The 18,310-nt window shown below is 43.9% G+C and overlaps 2 protein-coding genes across 6 annotated transcripts in view; both read left to right on the top strand.

The window, feature by feature from the left end:
* Positions 1-18,310, top strand: part of PPM1K (protein phosphatase, Mg2+/Mn2+ dependent 1K) — a 449,751-nt gene that overhangs the window by 74,338 nt on the left and 357,103 nt on the right. The gene's annotated exons all lie outside the window — the stretch shown is intronic.
* The window catches only part of ABCG2 (ATP binding cassette subfamily G member 2 (Junior blood group)), a 135,514-nt gene that overhangs the window by 49,467 nt on the left and 67,737 nt on the right, over positions 1-18,310 (top strand). Inside the window, exon 2 of one of the 5 annotated variants that reach the window (XM_060114913.1) lies at positions 932-1,124. The exons of 3 other annotated variants lie outside the window; for them this stretch is intronic. The gene's annotated coding sequence lies outside the window, so the exon portion shown is untranslated. Of the gene's footprint in view, positions 1-931; positions 1,125-13,596; positions 13,618-18,310 lie in introns of those variants that run through there. One more of the 5 variants, XM_060114920.1, reaches the window with a different exon arrangement.

The following is an 18,310-nucleotide window of genomic DNA, read 5'->3' as shown; positions in this document are numbered from 1 at the left end:
CAGGGAAGCCCATGGAACCTTTCTTTACACCACAGATAGAAAACTCAAGATGGATAAAAGACCTAATACTTGAGAGCTAAAACTATAAAACTCTTAGAAGGAAGCGGTCGGGGAAAATCATTATGACAATAGATTTGGCAATGATTTCTTCAATATGACACTATTGCTTATTTTACAGTATGCTTTCCCTCCTTGGCCTATGACCACTACATGCCAATAGCAACCCTCAGACATTATGACCACCAAAAAGGGACTAAACATTTCTAAACATTCTCTGGGAAGGGCAGGGAGGGGGGCATGTAGTGCCCTCACTTGAAACCACTGCAAGATTGAAAAAGCTTTTGTGTGATGTTAATAGCATATTTTCAGAGATGAGAGAGAAAACTTCATCTGGTGGGGTATCTTTTTTGACCACTATCCTTAGCATAGAAAGTTAAATTGGCTAATTCACCCTTTGGGAACTTCACTTATTTAAAAATTCTTTTTTTTTTTTTAAATAAGAATCATGCATCTCATTTCAAATGATTAAAGCAGTGCAGAATTTTTTTTAAATGGGTGAGAAAAATAATAATTCACATTTTGAGCTTCACTCTTGACTAAAATAAATAAATAAATAAATAAAAACCACAAAAAACAAACCAAAAAAAAAAACCCTCTCTGATTTAATTTGAGGCCATAATAAATATTTGGAGGTTGCACATGTAGGTTTTAAATAGTTTCATTTAAAAAGATATCAATTGGTGGCCCAGCGGTTAAGCATCCACCTGCCAATGCAGGGGACACAGGTTTGATCCCTGATCCGGGAAGATCCCACATGCCGCGGAGCAACTAAGCCCGTGCACCACAACTACTGAGGCCCGCGCACCCTAGAGCCTGCACACCACAACTACTGAGCTCACACACTGCAACTACTGAAGCCCGTGTGCTCTAGGGCCCACATGCCGCAGCTACTGAGCCCACGTGCTGCAACTACTGAAGCCCGCGTGCCTAGAGCCTGTGGTCCTCAACAAGAGAAGCCACCGCAGTGAGAAGCCCGCGCACTGCAACAAAAAGAGTAGCCCGTGCTCGCCACAACTAGAGAAAGCCCGCACGCAGCAATGAAGACCCAGTGCAGCCAACAAAAGGTATCAATTGGTTTCCTGCTTTGAAAGATGAGAATGACTCACGTTTCTTTCCACCTCCTTTCACCTCCCCCTTAGCTTTTAAGATTTGTAAGTTTTTATGTTTATAATACTTACATTATGTGTATAAACATAATTTCCATGGTGAGAAGTATTATTTTCTATATAAATGTATTTTAATGCATATTACCAATCTTTTTACTTATTTTTTTCCAGAGTTCTTTATTTTTATCTCTCTGTTAATTAGCTGGGTCTTGTTGTTAGTTGTTTTTTTTTTTCCATCTAGAGTTCATGGATGCTCTCTGCTCTGACTTCGTTAATGGTCAAGGATATTTGTCATCACTTGGCATGGTGGATAAGGCACATGGAGAAATACTATGACTCCAAGGAAATTAGGCATAAGATAAGTACATTTCATTATTAGGAAAAGTGTGACATTTAAAATTAAATTTACTTTAAACTTTGTAGCCTACTCTTTGATTTAATTATTATATTTATAATTTGCCTATAAAAAGGAAGTAAATAGCTTAAATTAAAAGAGTTGGTGAGGGACTTCCCTGGTGGTCCAGTGGTTAAGAATCTGCCTTCCAATGCAGGGATGCAGGTTTGATCCCTGGTCGGGGAACTAAGATCCCACATGCCGTGGGACAGCTAAGCTTGCGCGCCGCAACTACTGAGCCCTCACACCACAACTAGAGAGGAGCTGGCGCTCTGCAACAAAGATCCCACGTGCTGCAACTAAGACCCAATGCAGCCAAATAATAAATATTTTTTAAAAAAAGTTGGTGAAAGATGATATATGAGATAAATATGAAAATTAATTATTAAGATAGAGTCTATATCTTTGGACATATGAAAATATGTATGAAATACATATGAAAATATTTATGAATAAAATTATTGGGCCTCTGAAAGTTGTTTCAAAATAATCTGTGGGAGAGGGAGAAAAGAGGAGTATCAATGAAACAAAGATTGGCTACTAGCTGAGATCAGCACATAGGCATTCATCATACTGTTCTTTCTACTTGTGAAATGCTTGGAAATTTCCATAGTAGGAAGAAAAAGTGAAGAAGATGACAGATACATTTGAGGACTTCTATTTTCAGCGATATTGCAGTTAGAGACCCTGAAACTACCCAGCTACATGATATCTAAAAATGCTTGGTAAAATTTTAAAACTACTTTTAAATGATTAGATGAGTCCACTAAGATCAGAATGGAGTAAACTAAATTTTAGAGCCTTGGATACCCTGAGGCCTACAGTCATCTTTATTGAGACTCTGAACTGCATTGCACAGAGGGGACAGGGACAAAGCCTGAATTCACATAAAATGGAAGCATAAACCCTGGGCCTGGGAGAGGTGCACCCTCAGAAAGGGCGAACTAAAAAGGAAACCCACCCTGCAAAGGTGAACCACAAGAACACATTTCTATCTTGGGCTGGGCTATGAATGAAAGTTTAAAAAAAAAAAAAAAAAGGCACCTCCTTTGAGAACTTGTAGCCATTGGCCAGACCTCAGGTAGTTTGGGACCCAGTCCACCTTCTTTATATGATCCCAAAACACAAGCCTATAATTTATTTATTTATTTATTTATTTATTGCGGTATGCGGGCCTCTCACTGTTGTGGCCTCTCCCGTTGTGGAGCACAGGCTCCGGACGCGCAGGCTCAGCGGCCATGGCTCATGGGCCCAGCTGCTCCGCGGCATGTGGGATCTTCCCAGATTGGGGCACGAACCCGTGTCTCCTGCATCGGCAGGCGGACTCTCAACCACTGCGCCACCAGGGAAGCCCACAAGCCTATAATTTAAAGAGTATCAGGGTAGGTGATATCCCCAGGTGTCTAAGAGAAGCAAAAACAGACTTTCCCAGATGAGCATACCTTCAACCAGGCCTCAAGGAATTCCTAGAGACAGTTAACAAAAAACTGACCATAAAATATTATAAAACAGAAATCCAGCAAGCCATAGATAACAGAACTAGAACCACAGAGAGGTCAGCTTTTATAATTAATTATCAGAATTAAAATTAAAAAATAAGTCTGCTTGAAATGCTTTCAGATTTAAAAAGGGCATTGAAAACATAAGCGAGAGAATAGGAGACTAATGATTAGGCCAGTTTGAAGAAGAACAAAATATTACTTTTAGAAATTAAAAAAAAAGAAACTTACTAAAATTGAGAATTCAAATGGATAGAAAATTAAACGAAAGATTAATAGAACGGCATACGTGATAGTGAGAGGCCCCACGCACCGCGATGAAGAGGGGTCCCCACTCGCCGCAACTAGAGAAAGCCCTCGCACAGAAACGAAGACCCAACACAGCCAAAATAAATAAATAAATAAATAAGTATTTAACTGTATAGAGTATTAGTGACCAGGAAGATGTATCCGAGGAAATTATCCAAAGTATAGCCACAGGGAGGTAAGATGTGGACATCGTAAGGGGGGATTAAGAGCCGCGGAGGAGCAGGAAGAAGGCCCAACAGACTGCATCTGTGTCTTCCTGTTTCCTACAAATGGAGCAGCCCACTGGCTACATCCCTAGCCGGAACTTAGCAGCGCTTTTGTTTTTTTAAGGATCAACATAATTTTTTTCATTATCAGTCTTACAAATTACTGAGGTGGGGCAAGACCAGGATTGTAGCTTGAATCTCACTTTTTTTTTTATTTGCGGTATGCGGGCCTCTCACTGCTGTGGCCTCTCCCGTTGCGGAGCACAGGCTCCGGACGCGCAGGCTCAGTGGCCATGGCTCACGGGCCCAGCCGCTCCGCGGCACGTGGGATCTTCCCGGACCGGGGCACGAACCCACGTCCCCCGCATCGGCAGGCGGACTCTCAACCACTGCGCCACCAGGGAAGCCCGAATCTCACATTTTTGTTGAGAAACAATCTGATTGGGGAAGCCGTGTCACTGAGCCGAGGGCCGTGGAGGCCGTGTTAGAGATCTTCCCAGAGGCATTAGGGGAGATCAGGCACTTCACAGGCAGAGGTCTACTCCAGGGGCTCTCAGTGTCCACTGCCTCCCTTTAGGGAGGCACGGGGAGGCACGATGGGCTGGGGGAGCTTCACCACGCAGGTGCTTTTTCTCTGTCTTAACATTCCCGTCCACATCACACAGCCCCAGGCAGAGTTGCGCGGCACTTTCTCCCACGAGCTTCCACCCTTTTATTTTATTTTATTTTATTTTTTTATTTTTTTGCAGTACGCGGGCCTTTCACTGTTGTGGCCTCTCCCGTTGCGGGGCACAGGCTCCGGACGCGCAGGCTCAGCGGCCATGGCTCACGGGCCCAGCCTCTCCGCGGCATGTGGGATCTTCCCGGACCGGGGCACGAACCCATGTCCCCCGCATCGGCAGGCGGACTCTCAACCACTGCGTAACCAGGGAAGCCCCTTCCACCCTTTTATAAGTGGGCAGCCCCATCCCTGCTCTGGGCTTCAAGCAGAGAGCCTGGCTCCAGTCCCCTGCTTTGTGTCATTGGAGTTCCCTTTATTCAGCCAAACTCCTTACCACCATTACCTGCTTCTAGATTCAAGGCCTTCAACCCACAAGCTTGGTAATTAACATTCTGGGTTCCTTTCATGGAGATACTCATCTTGGTTTTGCAACTGACTGGACTTTTTCGTTTTTCTTCTTTTACTTTGATCCATTGTGACTGAGGGGGATTTTGAAGGGTGAATGAATTTATTCTACATTCTCTCTTCAAAGAAATTTTTGAGCAGTTTTTACAGGAAATAATAGTGTCCTTATTTCTTATATCTGCAATAATGAGCATAAGTCATTTACTGTCTGACCTTGGGCAAGTTGCATAATCTCACTATGCTTCAGTTTCATCATCTACAAGATAGAGATTTTAATAGAACCCACTAAGGACATTGTTGTGAAGATGAAATGAGGTTTAAAAAAAATGCACAAAACCTAAAGGCACTTGGAACACTGTCTGGCAAGCAGCAAATACTCAGTAAACATTAGCTGTTATTATTGGTACTGGGTAAAAATCGAGGTTACCTTATGTTTTCCAAATATACATTATTTTATTTTTATCTTTATTCAACCCAGTGACATAGGTATTATCACTCTTAATTTGAGGTAAGAAAGTGAGGCACCCAAGGGTCAAATAACAAAAATTGTAGCGGTGAGATGAACCTTGGGTACATCTAGATTGGCTGTTGGCTTTGTTACACAGAGAATGATTAATGTATGTTTCTTGGTCTAATATGGGTGATGACATAGAGAAGACTAAGATGTCGTTCTGGATGAGGCTGTAAGTCTTTGGCTCTGTTGATATTATCTATTATAATAGATGGCATGACAGCCAGAAGTGAAAAAAGTCTAAGGCATTATATAATGAATCATGTGTCATTTAATGCTCATTACACTTTAACTTCAGTTGCTCCCAGGCTCCCACGAATGAACTCTTATCTCTACAGGCAATAAAATGTTTATAGCAGTCAATAATGTATCAAATGAAAAAGGTCAGTCTCAGTGAAACCCTCTTCCATTTTTACAACATTCAGGTAAGGGTAAATAAACCCCTGAATTACGTATGATAAACTCACTTTTATTTTTCAGTCAATAAATATCAAGTATTTGTCTGTTCAAGGCCCTGAGCAAGGCAACATTGAGGAAATACACTTAGGTGGAAGACATGCTTTCTATCTTAGTAATTCCCATTAACAATCCACAAGGTATTCAGCTTCTCAGGTTTGAGATCTTAAAGTCAGCTCCGGCTTCTTTTGTCTCTCACTTTCAATGTTTTATCCATTACCAGGAACTGTAAATGCTTACTTTATGATTTTTTTTGTGTGTCTCTTTCCTCACAAATTTTTTCCACCATTGCTCTAGTTCAGTCTTTATTTTTTTCATTTCCAGACTGATCACTGCCTTCCCACATTCCCCCAACCATTCTATACATGAACAGATTAATCTTCCTAAAACACCACTTTGACAATGTCATCCCTCTACACTAAACTTTCAGTGGTTTCTCACTCTCAAGGTAAGTCTACATTCCTTGGTTTGGCATTCAAGCCTTCCATAATTTGGCCCCAGAAGATACTCTCCCATTTCTATTAGTACGTTACCGAGAGTAGAGCCTTTGAACTGCTTTTTGGTGGAGGGTTTCCATGAACAAATGCTGTATGCATGTTCTGCAGGGAGGAAACCTACTTAATCAACTTGTTTTAATCTAGCATCTCCCCATCTTTTTTTTCACATAACACGTATCCATAAAGTCCTATGTTTAAGTAAACTTTTAAATTGCAGTATAACATAATACAGAAAAAGTAAAGAAAATCTAAGTAAACAATTTGATGTATATTTACTAAGTGAACATACCTGTATATCTGCCACCCAGACCCCCATATCTATCTTTTTGTTTGTTTGTTTATTATCAGTATCCCAGAAGTCTCCCTTATGTTCCACCCTAGTCATTGTCCCTTTCAAAGGTAACTACTCATCTTACTTTTATCACTGTACATGAATTTTGTCTATTTTGGTTTCTTTTTTTGGCTTGTTTGCTTATTTTTATTGAAATATAATTGACATATAACATACACAAATATGTATGTGTGTGTATATATATATTTGATCTGAGTAACAGATATACAAGCGTGTTTACTTTGCAAATACACATCAAGCTGTTTACTTAGATTTTCTGTACTTTTTCTATATGTGTGTGATACTTCCATTAAAAAGTTTACTTCAACTAAAGACTTTATAGATCTGTGAAATTTACTTTGGTGGACTCTCAACATCTAAACTTTCAGTCTGTCTTGCAGTGACACATGTTACAACTTCTGTCCCACTTTGTAACTCTGCAGGTTAATTACCTACCTACCTAATTATATGCATTTTTTCCTCTGCTATGCTCATTTTTTTAGGGCTTGACTACCTCTGTGAACTTTACAACCAAATGAGTTACTTGGTCTCTTGTCTGCTATATAAAGAAAATTATATGAATCAAGGTGGTCTGGCTACACATCTGGCCTCAACACCTCCACCATCCCCTGCTGCCCACCCCCTGCCCCACCTTATGCTGTCTCTCTCTGTATTAATGCCACCTTCTCTTCCCTTTCCTCCCCTCCCCTCCCCTCCCCTCCCCTCTCCTTCCCCTCTCCTTCCCCGTACCTATAAAAACATTGACCACTGGTTTTTGGTATTTCTCTTCTTGCCAAGATGTCACTACTTTGGCAGAGTCTGTGTTTATTAAGATGACCAACCCATCACCCTAGCTTCTGTGCTCTTTGATCTTCTCAACTTAACCTTCAGTGCAGGCAGAATTCTAAAGATCCCCTTCTCCCCCAGGGTCCAAGATTCCACTGGTATGTAACCAAACGTTAATCTGGGTACTGCTCTGAGGCACTTTGAAGTCCCAAATGAGCTCACCCCAAAATATCTAGATGATAGTGAGATTATCTAGATGGGCCTGATGTCATCACACAAGCCCTTCAAAAGGAGGAAGGCGAAATCCAAGAGATGAGAAGTTGGAGAACCTGCTTTGAAGATGGAGCGGAGTCCCATGAGAAGGAATGCGGGCAGCCTGAAGGAGCTGGTTGACTAACAGCAAAGAAACGAGGACCTCAGTCCTAAAACTGCAAGGAATTGGATTCTGCCAACAACCTGTCCTTGGAAGTAGGTTCTTCAGATAAGAGCCTGGCTGGCTCATACTTCTGCTTTGGCCCCATGATACCCTAAGCCGAGCCAAGCCTAGCCCACCTAGATTCCTGACCTCCAGAATTTTGAAATAATTAATGAGTATTGTATTAAGATGCTAAACTGATGGCAGGTTCTCAGCACTAGAAGATAAATATACCTTCCTTCCATTTCCAGAATGTTACTGTCACGTTCAAACCATGGGACCTTGTCAAATCCTGGAGTGCCAGTATCATATGCCAGTTTCCTATTCAGTGACTTCACCCTCCAGTTTCAGCTCTTCAGCCTGCAAGTGGCCCCACTATAGGCTCCCTTTCTACCTGTCTCTTCCTGGATTCACTTTCCTATGATGAATCACTTCACCCGCTCAGACTCATGCTCCATTTTTCTGTTGCCTTACCCACCCAGCAAAACCACATCCTCGAATTAATTCAACCTTCTAACCCGCTCTATCTTTACTTCTTTGTGATTGGGAAAGCCATGCCCATTTGTAGCTTTGATAGCACCACTTTTTTTTTTTTTTTTTTCCGTTCGCGGGCCTCTCACTGCTGTGGCCTCTCCCGTTGTGGAGCAACAGGCTCCGGACGCGCAGGCTCAGCGGCCATGGCTCGCGGGCCCAGCCGCTCCGCGGCATGTGGGATCTTCCCGGACCGGGGCACGAACCCATGTCCCCTGCATCGGCAGGCGGACTCCCAATCACTGCGCCACCAGGGGAACCCAGCACCACTTTTATAGAGTCCAATCTTAGGGGTCCTTGGTGTTGCTCTGTAGTCGCTCTCTGGGTCCCTTGGAAGAAAAACTTTGCCTCTGCCAATAGGTCTAGTGGGGCTGGGGGAGGAATGAAAGTTAATTGACCACAAACCGATTAACTGAAGAAAAGATCAGGTTCTGAGGCTTATAGACCAGCTTAATAGGGGAAAGGAGGGTGGAGAGAAAGGGATTCTATGGGAAAACAAAGGACTTTTAGGAAAGACAAATAGGCTTTTAGGGAAAGAAAGAAGTATGACAGTTTGTGATGTTTGTTTATGCAATTTCTTACCCAGGTGGGCGTGGTTGGTCTTCTACCAGGCACTGAAGCTCCTCTGAGGGGATTTATAGCAGCTTCACTCTCTGAAGGCTCTGCCTTTAGTCAGTTTAAATAGTCTTCATAGGAGCTCTGTGGGTCCCTACATGAGCATCCTCTTTGTTTCCTTAGGGCCGTGTGATAAGGAGAATAATGACCTGCCAAAGATGTCTGTGTCCTAATACCCAGAATGTGAATGTGCTAGGTTACCGAATCAGATGACTTTAAAATAAGGAGATTACCCTGGTTTATTGTGTCTAATGTCATTATAAGGGTCCTTAAAGGTAGGAGAGGGAGGTAGAAGATGAGAGTCAGAGAAAGAGATGTGATGACGGAAGCAGGGTCCGAGAGATGCTGTGTTGTTGGCTGGAGGAGGGAGCCATAGCCCAGGAACTCAGGAAGCCTCTGAAACCTGGAAGAGTCTCCAGAAAGGAACCCAGAACTGCTAACAGCTTTGGGTTTAGCCCAGTAAAGCCCACGTTGGACTTCTGATCTACAGAAATGCCAGGTAATACGTTTTCGTTGCTTTAAAGCCACCAGTTTTGTGGTAGTTTGTTACTGCCACCACAGGAAATGAATACAGGCCTACTCCAGTGTTCATCATTTTTTCAGATCCCTGATCTTCTCATTTGCGCCCATACTCTCAGCAGATCCCCCAACTTCAGAGAGAAGGTGTAGTTGTAGGCCATACATTTCCTTCAATTTTCTCTCTTTTCCCTTCTTAAAACATTTATTGCATGAGGACACCCCCTGACTCCCTTCGCCTTTGCCACAATTAAAAAAAGATATAGGGCTTCCCTGGTGGCGCAGTGGTTGAGAGTCTGCCTGCCGATGCAGGGGACACGGGTTTGTGCCCCGGTCCGGGAAGATCCCACGTGCCGCGGAGCGGCTGGGTCCGTGAGCCATGGCCACTGAGCCTGTGCGTCCGGAGCCTGTGCTCCGCAACGGGAGAGGCCACAACAGTGAGAGGCCTGTGTACCGCAAAAAAAAAAAAAAAAAAAAAAAAAGATATGTATTTTTGGCTTTTCTAACACTAATTCGTCTGAATTCTAATTCCATTCTGCTTTCTAAGGTACCTGATTATACCAGTTAACCACCTTTTCTTCTTTATGGCTTGTCCTCTTGGCATGGACACATATTCTGGCCTGTAATTTAAACCAAACAAGAAATATTTTCTCTGAACCCCAAGATAGCCTTTAGGTATACTCCTTTCTCTCACCTTCCTTTTATAGTGAGACCTTTGGGAAGAGTTGTCTATACCCTGTTCCTGTTTTATCACTTACTCGTCAGTGCTCAAGCAACTACAGAGTGAACAGTCTCTCATGGAGTGAATCAAAGGCCCCTGGTAGCTGTAAGCAGATCCATGGAGGGTCATGGTGCATACGGCCTCTTGCACCGTTTTTTATTTGCTTCAATTTAAGTAGTAATGATAATAAATATACCGGGATCCAATAGAAACATTATATACATAACCCAGATGCCCCCAGGCCCATAATAAGCCCCGCCTGAAACCTGAACTTGCTAAGGGGGAACTGACCCTGAGTTCACCACTTGGAGTAAGCACTAAGGAATGGACTGGGTCCTTACCCGCTCCTTGCACTTGCTGACCAGGCAGGCAGATAGACTGAGAGCTCAGGGCAGCTGGGAGAGCTTTGGAGGATAGTAAGAATCCTGTGAGAAGGATGAAGAGAGCTTCTCATAGGTCCATATAAGAGCTTTGATAGTAGAGTGCCTGACTGATGGAGTTTTAGGCCCAGGAAGTTTGTTCCTTTAATGAGAAGACTTTTTGATTTTGCTTTGGTTGCCATTCTGTATAATATATAAGTCATATCCTTTATCAACGTTAAACAAATTTGTAACCGTCTGTTGCTGACATTCCGTCAAGCACTGATACCCCTGTTAGAACCATACAAGCAAACACCCCTCACTGGTGTGACAATTGGAAAGGAGTATTATGCTTCCCCTCTCCCCGACAAGCCTCCCAGTTATTTTTGGAGTTTTCAAAAGGGAGACTCAAATGACTTCATGAATGAGACTACCGGCTCCCTTTACCTGAAGGCATCTTTTTTGAATCATCTAGTTATGTCCATGCGCACTACCTACAAAAACACATGGTGACACCTCAGCCCTTCCAGTGCCCATTTAAGATCTCCAATGTGTGTGTCAAGGGTGTGGACTCCAGATGGCCCCAAAGCTTTCCAGTTGGGACTGTAAAGAAATCCTAACTGATAATTCTGTGGCTTGACTGCAAGGCACATAAAATGTGACAGTGACTTCAACCAGCTTGGAGATGGTCCAGCAGGTCAGTGATATCATCAGAGATCCAGGCTCTTTCTGTACTTATTATGCCATCTAAGAAATTAATAGAAAGAAATGGGGGGGCTTCCCTGGTGGCACAGTGGTTGAGAATCTGCCTGCCAATGTAGGGGACATGGGTTCGAGCCCTGGTCTGGGAAGATCCCACATGCCACGGAGCAACTGGGCCCGTGGGCCACAACTACTGAGCCTGCGTGTCTGGAGCCTGCGCTCCGCAACAAGAGAGGCCTGCGCACCGCAATGAAGAGTGGCCCCCGCTCGCCGCAACTAGAGAAAGCCCTCGCACAGAAACGAAGACCCAACATAGCCAAAAATAAAAGTAAATAAATTTTCAAAAAAGAAAAAAGAAAGAAATGGGGAAAAGCTTTACATTGAAAATTTACAAATAAACCACAAACGATCATTAAACATTAAAAAAGCTTATTCTCACTAAGTCAACGTAATATAAATTAAAACACTGATATGCCATTTGTAACCTATCAAATTAAAAAAATTATTATTCTGTCCAGTATTTGTGAGAATTTAGGGCAACAAGCAATCTTTTAAATTGTTAGGAGACTGAATTTGGCAAAACTTTTTGTGGGAAATTTAGCTGTATGTCTTAAAATTTTTCAAATGAGCCTAGCTTTTGCCTCAGCAATTCCCTGTCTGGAATTTACCTGAGTGTGCCATGACACAGCTACAGAGATGCTTTGTGAATAATAGGAAGATTGGTTAAATTAATTATGGTACATAACAAGACGACTGAATACCACGTTCCCGCAGGGAACCATGTTTGCAATAGAGCAGTTTTACAAAATAATAACAGCTACTGCTATTGAGTGCTATCTAATGACTTTGCACACATTGTCTCATTTAATCTTTGTAACTACCCTAAGAGATCCTTTCCCCTGATTACCAATAACCACTTCAAGACTAAGTAACTAGTTCAAGTCTCCAGGGTTTGGGAAAGCCAGGATTCAGACACAGGCTATCTGACTCCAGAGTTGATGACGTTCATCCCTGTACTTTGTATACAAACCCAATTTTGTTTTTTCAAAAAAAAATGTATGCAGAGAAAAAGACTAAAAGCAGATGGTATGTAGCTGATGGGTTACAGGGGATTTTCATTTTCTTACTTGATATGTAATAAGAGAGAAAAAAATTTAGTTAAATGGAAAAGAAAAAGTGCTAGATTAGGAACACATTCAGGGACTTCCCTGATGGCTCGGTGTTGAAGACTCTGCAATCCCACTGCAGGGATTAGGGGTTGCATCCCGCATGCCGCGCAGTGCGGCAGGGAGGGAAAAAAAATAAAAATAAAAAGAATAACCAGGCTCTATGAATACTGGGCAGTTACTTTATTCAGAGAGGTTGTGAGGTGGAGAGCAGGGAGAACAGAGGGCAAAGGTCTGAGAAACTGAGTCACCCATTTAGCCTAACTTTTGACCTTGCGCAAAATGGCCTCCTTTGGACCAGGTGACTCATATGTAAAATTAGGACGGTCGTCTTCAGGTTCCTCCCTCCCTAATCTGTTACCTAAAATACCCAAACACTAAATGAGAAGACAGGGCATTTGAAAATAATTAGCCCGAAGTAAAATGCTAATTTATAAGTTAAAATGACTCTTTATAATGCAATACATTTATGAAATGCTGGCTTTAATCTGGATTTCTCAAACAATTTGATGGCAGTGATCATCTTAAGAACTTACTGGGATGAGGTTAGGAACTCTTTTCCTGAATCTGCACACTTTCCAGCTTTTCTACACCATCAGTGTATTGAACAGAAGTACTGATATTTATTACAGGAGTGTGAGGGATACATTTAACCTGTTCATAGTACTATTTTCATTCAGCAAGTTTTGTTTCCTCCACCCCTAGATTCAGTTCCTGATTTTATTGGCCCTGGGGCGCGCGCACCTGATTTCTCAGAAGCTCATACATTAGAGACCGCCTACTTGCTCTGGGGGTGGACAACGTGTGCGACAGAAAAAACAAAAAAACAAAAAACAAAACTCGGTGTCCGCCTCCCCTGGTGCTTAGGAGCGTGGGACATCGGCAGTGGCCAAATCCATCCAGGTCAGACCAGGTATTGATCGGCCCGGGTAGCGTCCTGGGGCTTCCAGGGCCAATCGCCCCTGTCCGTTTCGTGCGAGCCCCGGAGGCCAGGACCTGTGGCTTTGTCCCTGCGGGCTCCGGGATAGTCATCTCCGTCAGCCGGTCCCCGCGGGCAGGTGACGGTGTGGTCCAGCGCCAGGGTGGATGCGCTCACACAGCACTCGCCCGCATTCCGCCCGAGCGCTGAGCCCTTATCAGCGGCGAGGCAGGCAGCGCCACGCCTCCCGCCGGCCTTCGGGCACCGAACCCGAGGGAGCCGGGGTGCGAGAGAGGGGCCCCGCCCTGCGCTCTCCCAGCTCGCCGCCCGCTTCCCGTTGACAGTGACTGTCATCCAGGGCCAGCGCCTTCCCAGGCTGGCCCGCGGCGCCGGTGAGTGCGGGGCTCGCGGGGAGCGCGCGGGCGCGGCGGCTGGGCTGCCCGCCGGGGCGTGGGCGTCGGTCGGAGAAAGTCGCCCCTCCGGCGGGCGCGGCCTGGGTCCTCGGTCCTGGGTCCTGCGCCGCTACGCGCCGGGTCCCGAGCGCGCGCGCCAGGCGCAAGAGGGAGCCAGACTGGGCGGACGCTGGAAGGAGGCCGCCTGGAAAGGGGCGCGTAGTGCGGGCGCTTGCTGTCCTTGAGTGGAAGCTGGTTCGGTCGGGTATGTTTGGAAGGTCCAGCTGACTCAGCTTAGCGTTTATGTAAATGATTGTTAGTGCTCTGCCTCGGAGCATCACAGCTCCGGAGACCGAAGCCCTTGGTTAAATTAAACTGAACCACTGTTTAACTGAGCGACTAAGCTGTGAAAGCCGTTTGGGATGTGTGTGCCATGAAAGGTCCGTGGCTGTTGCGCGTTTGCATTTGGTAGAGATTAGAAAACTGTACAACTGAGATGACTAGGTTTTAATTAGTCCCTCCCAGCCAGTTTCATTTGAAAGTGAGTATGAAACAGACTGAAAATATAGATTCTTTTTTTTTTTTTTTTTAACCAGAAAACAGTGTCTTGGTGCAACCGATTCCGTGTCTGGTAGTGTGTGTTAGCCGGTTGGTAAAACTCTTGCCTTTCCCTAAGTGTATGAAGCTAGAGTTGATACTGGGTGGATAAAAACTTATTGAGTATGGAAATAGGAGAGAAATGTGTTAATATTGGTGCTTTTAAAGGGATTAGCCAATATATTCTATGTCTTTTTCTCCCCAGGACATAAAATGCGTGCACAACTTTGGATGGTTTGCCAAAGAGTTATATTGAGCTGCTTTTCGTAATTTTTCTGTGGGTAGTTGACAGAACTACTTGCTAGTTCTTGCTAGTTCAACTACTACTAATGATTAACTTCAAAAAATTAACCAGCTTATTTCAATACTTATTAAAAATAATACTGGAGAAGTTAGAACAATACAGAAAAACATACGACCAAAAAATTAGATTGTAAATCTAGCCAACAGGTAAAAAAAAATACCTGTAATGTTGCCTCATTTTATTCTCTTGCCCAATAGTAGAAATATAAAAGCTCATTACATTTTCAGGAAAAAAAAATAAGAAGATTCATAGTAACAAATGTATACTGGTCATCTTTGTTCCAGACCCTGGGCATTCAGCAAGAGCTCCCATAGGAGACATTCTGTTGCATCAGAATGGTATGAAAATACACTGAACAGCCAAAATCAATTTCTGCATTATTTTTATTAAGCATTCAAGAACATTTGAAGCAAGCGTAAGTGTTACAGATGGAAAGTAAAATGCACCAAGAGAAGAGTCACCATGGGGGAGCACATTAGAATGATGTGGACAGCAAATTAAAGTTACGCCTTGGAAGCTAAAATAAAAAGGGACCGATCAGTCAAACAATTCAGTGAGGATAAAGACAGGAAATATATGAGATCCTTAGAGAAGATTTTCCTGGCATCTGCTTCTGAGGCAAATGTCTTGTGTCACAGAAGGATGCAGAGGAGACTGAAGGATGGCGGTGGGAGAGTCTGGGTGCCCATCCCATAGTACATGGGTGCCCATCCCATAGTACATGCCAATAGTGCATTTTCTAGGACTGCTGGCTGTAGTTGTCATTTTCCTTACCATAAGTATTACGAGAAACGCTTGTAGGTTGCTAAGCCCCTATGGTCACACTTGCTGCAGTTTGATAGTTTGGGCTTATTTGGGACTAAATCTAGATTTTATAGAGGGGTAGGCGGACCTCATATATCTTCAGATACTCTGTATTTCTCTCTCTAGCTTTTTTTTTTTAATTTAATTAATTAATTTATTTTTGGCTGTGTTGGGTCTTCGTCGCTGCATGTGGGCTTTCTCTAGTTGTGGCGAGCGGGGGCTGCTCTTCATTGCGGTGCGCGGGCTTCTCATTGCAGTGGCTTCTCTTGTTGCAGAGCACGGGCTCTAGGCACGTGGGCTTCAAGTAGTTGTGGCTTGCGGGCTTAGCTGCTCCACGGCACGTGGGATCTTCCCGGACTAGGGATTGAACCCGTGTCCCCTGCCTTGGCAGGTGGATTCTTAACCACTGCTCCACGAGGGAAGCCCCCTCTGTAGCGTTTCTGACAGCAGTTTGGCAGCAGTTGAAGGTTATATCAAGTGGGAACTTTTATTCTCTGTTGCTTATTGGGGTTATAGGTTAGGGTTGAGATTTTTTAGTGAAAATTAAAGAACTTGAATGGTCATCCTCTCTATAGGATGTAGGATATTATAGGTCTACAGGAAGCTAAAGTTTATCCTTTAAAAAAATCAGTTCCCACTTCACTCCAGGATGTGAACCAAGAAACTGTCTAGCTGAATTGGGCCTCATAGTTTTGTGTTTTGTTCCCAACAGCAGTTTTATGAGATCTAATTTATGAGAACATATCATTGAGTTCACACCTATTTAAAGTGTATAGTCTGTGAAGTCATCACATTTTCATCATCCTCTCCCCTAAAAACCCATTAACACTCACTCCCCTTTCTCACCGCAGCCCCCTCGCCCCCTCTTGTTTTTTGGAAGCCGGTATTCTCCTTTACTAGGAGACTGTTAGAAAGTGGACATCTAATTTTTGAGCCACACAGTTAGCTTGTTTATAGAAATAAATAAAACATCCAGAGAATCGTAGCGTTGCAAGTAGTGTTCTGTCGTTTAAACTGGCGTTGGTGGGTGTGGGTAAAGCAGAAGTGATGCCCTCATCCCAGTTTCAGGGAAGAAGTTTTGTTTTCAGCAAGAAGGGTGGAATGAAATCTTGACAAGGTCAGAAACCCCGTTGAAAACGCTGCTCACTAGCTCAGTCCCTTTGGGCTTGCAATTGAAAAGATCTGTTACTCTTTTTTAAAAAAAAATTTTTTTTAGAGTTTTCTTTTTTCTTTTTTCTTTAATTTTATTTATTGATGTCTGCGTTGGGTCTTCATTTCTGCTCGCGGGTTTTCTCTAGCTGCGGCGAGCGGGGGCTACCGTGCACGGGCTTCTTATCGCGATGGCTCCTCTTGTTGTGGAGCACGGGCTCTAGGCACGTGGGATCAGTAGTTGTGGCTCGAGGGCTCTAGAGCGCAGCCTCAGTAGTTGTGGTGCATGGGCGACCAGGGCTCAAAACCCGTGTCCCCTGCATCGGCAGGCGGATTCTTAACCACTGCGCCACCAGGGAAGTCCAGACCTGTTACTCTTTAGAACAAGGTTTGGCTGGAAATTAGTGCTTAGACCCAGGTAGCATTAGGTAGTTCTCTGTCATTTCACAGGCGTTGAGTTTTTACCCGGAGGCATAAAAAATGGAAGTCTCTAGAAAACAGCAGGCCCTATGATCTCTCTCTGAAGACACTTGAGCTGAGTGTCTCACAAGGAAAGAGTAATAAAGACTGCCTGAGAGGTACCCACACCTCGGATGCTTTTGCACAGGAGGTCTGCCTCTTCTTTTCCCCGTCCTGCACAGCCCTACCCTGGCCGCACCCTGAGCCCACCCTGGGGAAAGGGAAAGAGGGATAGAAAAGTTAGAGGGACAACAGGATCCTTAGAAAGGGAGAAGAAAGTATTTCATTTTATCCCTTTTCCTCCATCATCCCATATTAGTTTGGAATGCCTTAAGACATGATGATCAGGTCCTCAGAATTAATAAAAGTGGCCGTTAACTGTGGTGAGTGCTTGTGGTCTGCAGGTGGTTTTTACATTCGTTCTCATTTTTTTGCTCACACCAAACCTTTCAGGGAGATATTGGAGTTTCATATTTATAGAGGAGGAGGCTGAGAACTCACAGGGTCATTTATAGCTGGGACAAAAAGACTGTGTTGAACTTTATTCAAGTTCACCAATCCTTTCTTTCTTTTTTCTTTTAAACTTAGCCTGGTCATTAGTTTCAGTTTCCTTCCATGTTCACAGAGCAGCTCATTGTAAAGGCATGCAGGGACATGAGAAGATCGTGTGATCTGGTGGGAGTAGGGAGGCCCAGACCTAACTTAGGTCTAATCAACGGTGCCATTTCTTCATTTTCTACTTTTGATGAAGTCTCGTCATCTCTCTGGGCCACGGTTTCTTCATGGGACCAGAGAATATATGAGTTTGAATGGGAGAGGTCTGATGTTCTTTGAGTCCACAAGTGGAATATGGGTTAGTTGAAAGTGCCAGAATAGTTCTACAGACTGTTAGGTGTACTGAGAACACTTAGTATTCTTATCTGACCCATCCGTGAAGGGTTCTGCAAACCAGCCATGCACTTTGTTTTAGAAATCTTTCTGATCCACCTTTCTCCTGTTTCATAACACAAGGAGACTGTTATATGTCTTTCCAGGATATCTCATATGATAGTTACCTCAAATAAAACACGTGTACTGGGGCTTCCCTGGTGGTACAGTGGTTGAGAGTCCGCCTGCTGATGCAGGGGACGCAGGTTCGTGCCCCAGTCCGGGAAGATCCCACATGCCGCGGAGCGGCTGGGCCCGTGAGCCATGGCCGCTGAGCCTGCGTGTCCGGAGCCTGTGCTCTGCAACGGGAGAGGCCACAGCAGTGAGAGGCCCGCATACTGAAAACAACAACAACAAAACACGTGCACTTCAGAAACCATAAAGCCATGGGCTAACTGTAGTTAAAAACCTAATTTAAGTCGTATCTTAAATCTGATAGCACTGTTATTATCA

This window comes from Mesoplodon densirostris, chromosome 1, assembly GCF_025265405.1.
Source record: "Mesoplodon densirostris isolate mMesDen1 chromosome 1, mMesDen1 primary haplotype, whole genome shotgun sequence".
Classification (NCBI taxonomy): domain Eukaryota; kingdom Metazoa; phylum Chordata; class Mammalia; order Artiodactyla; family Ziphiidae; genus Mesoplodon; species Mesoplodon densirostris.
This window is presented reverse-complemented; position numbering and strand designations above follow the sequence as displayed.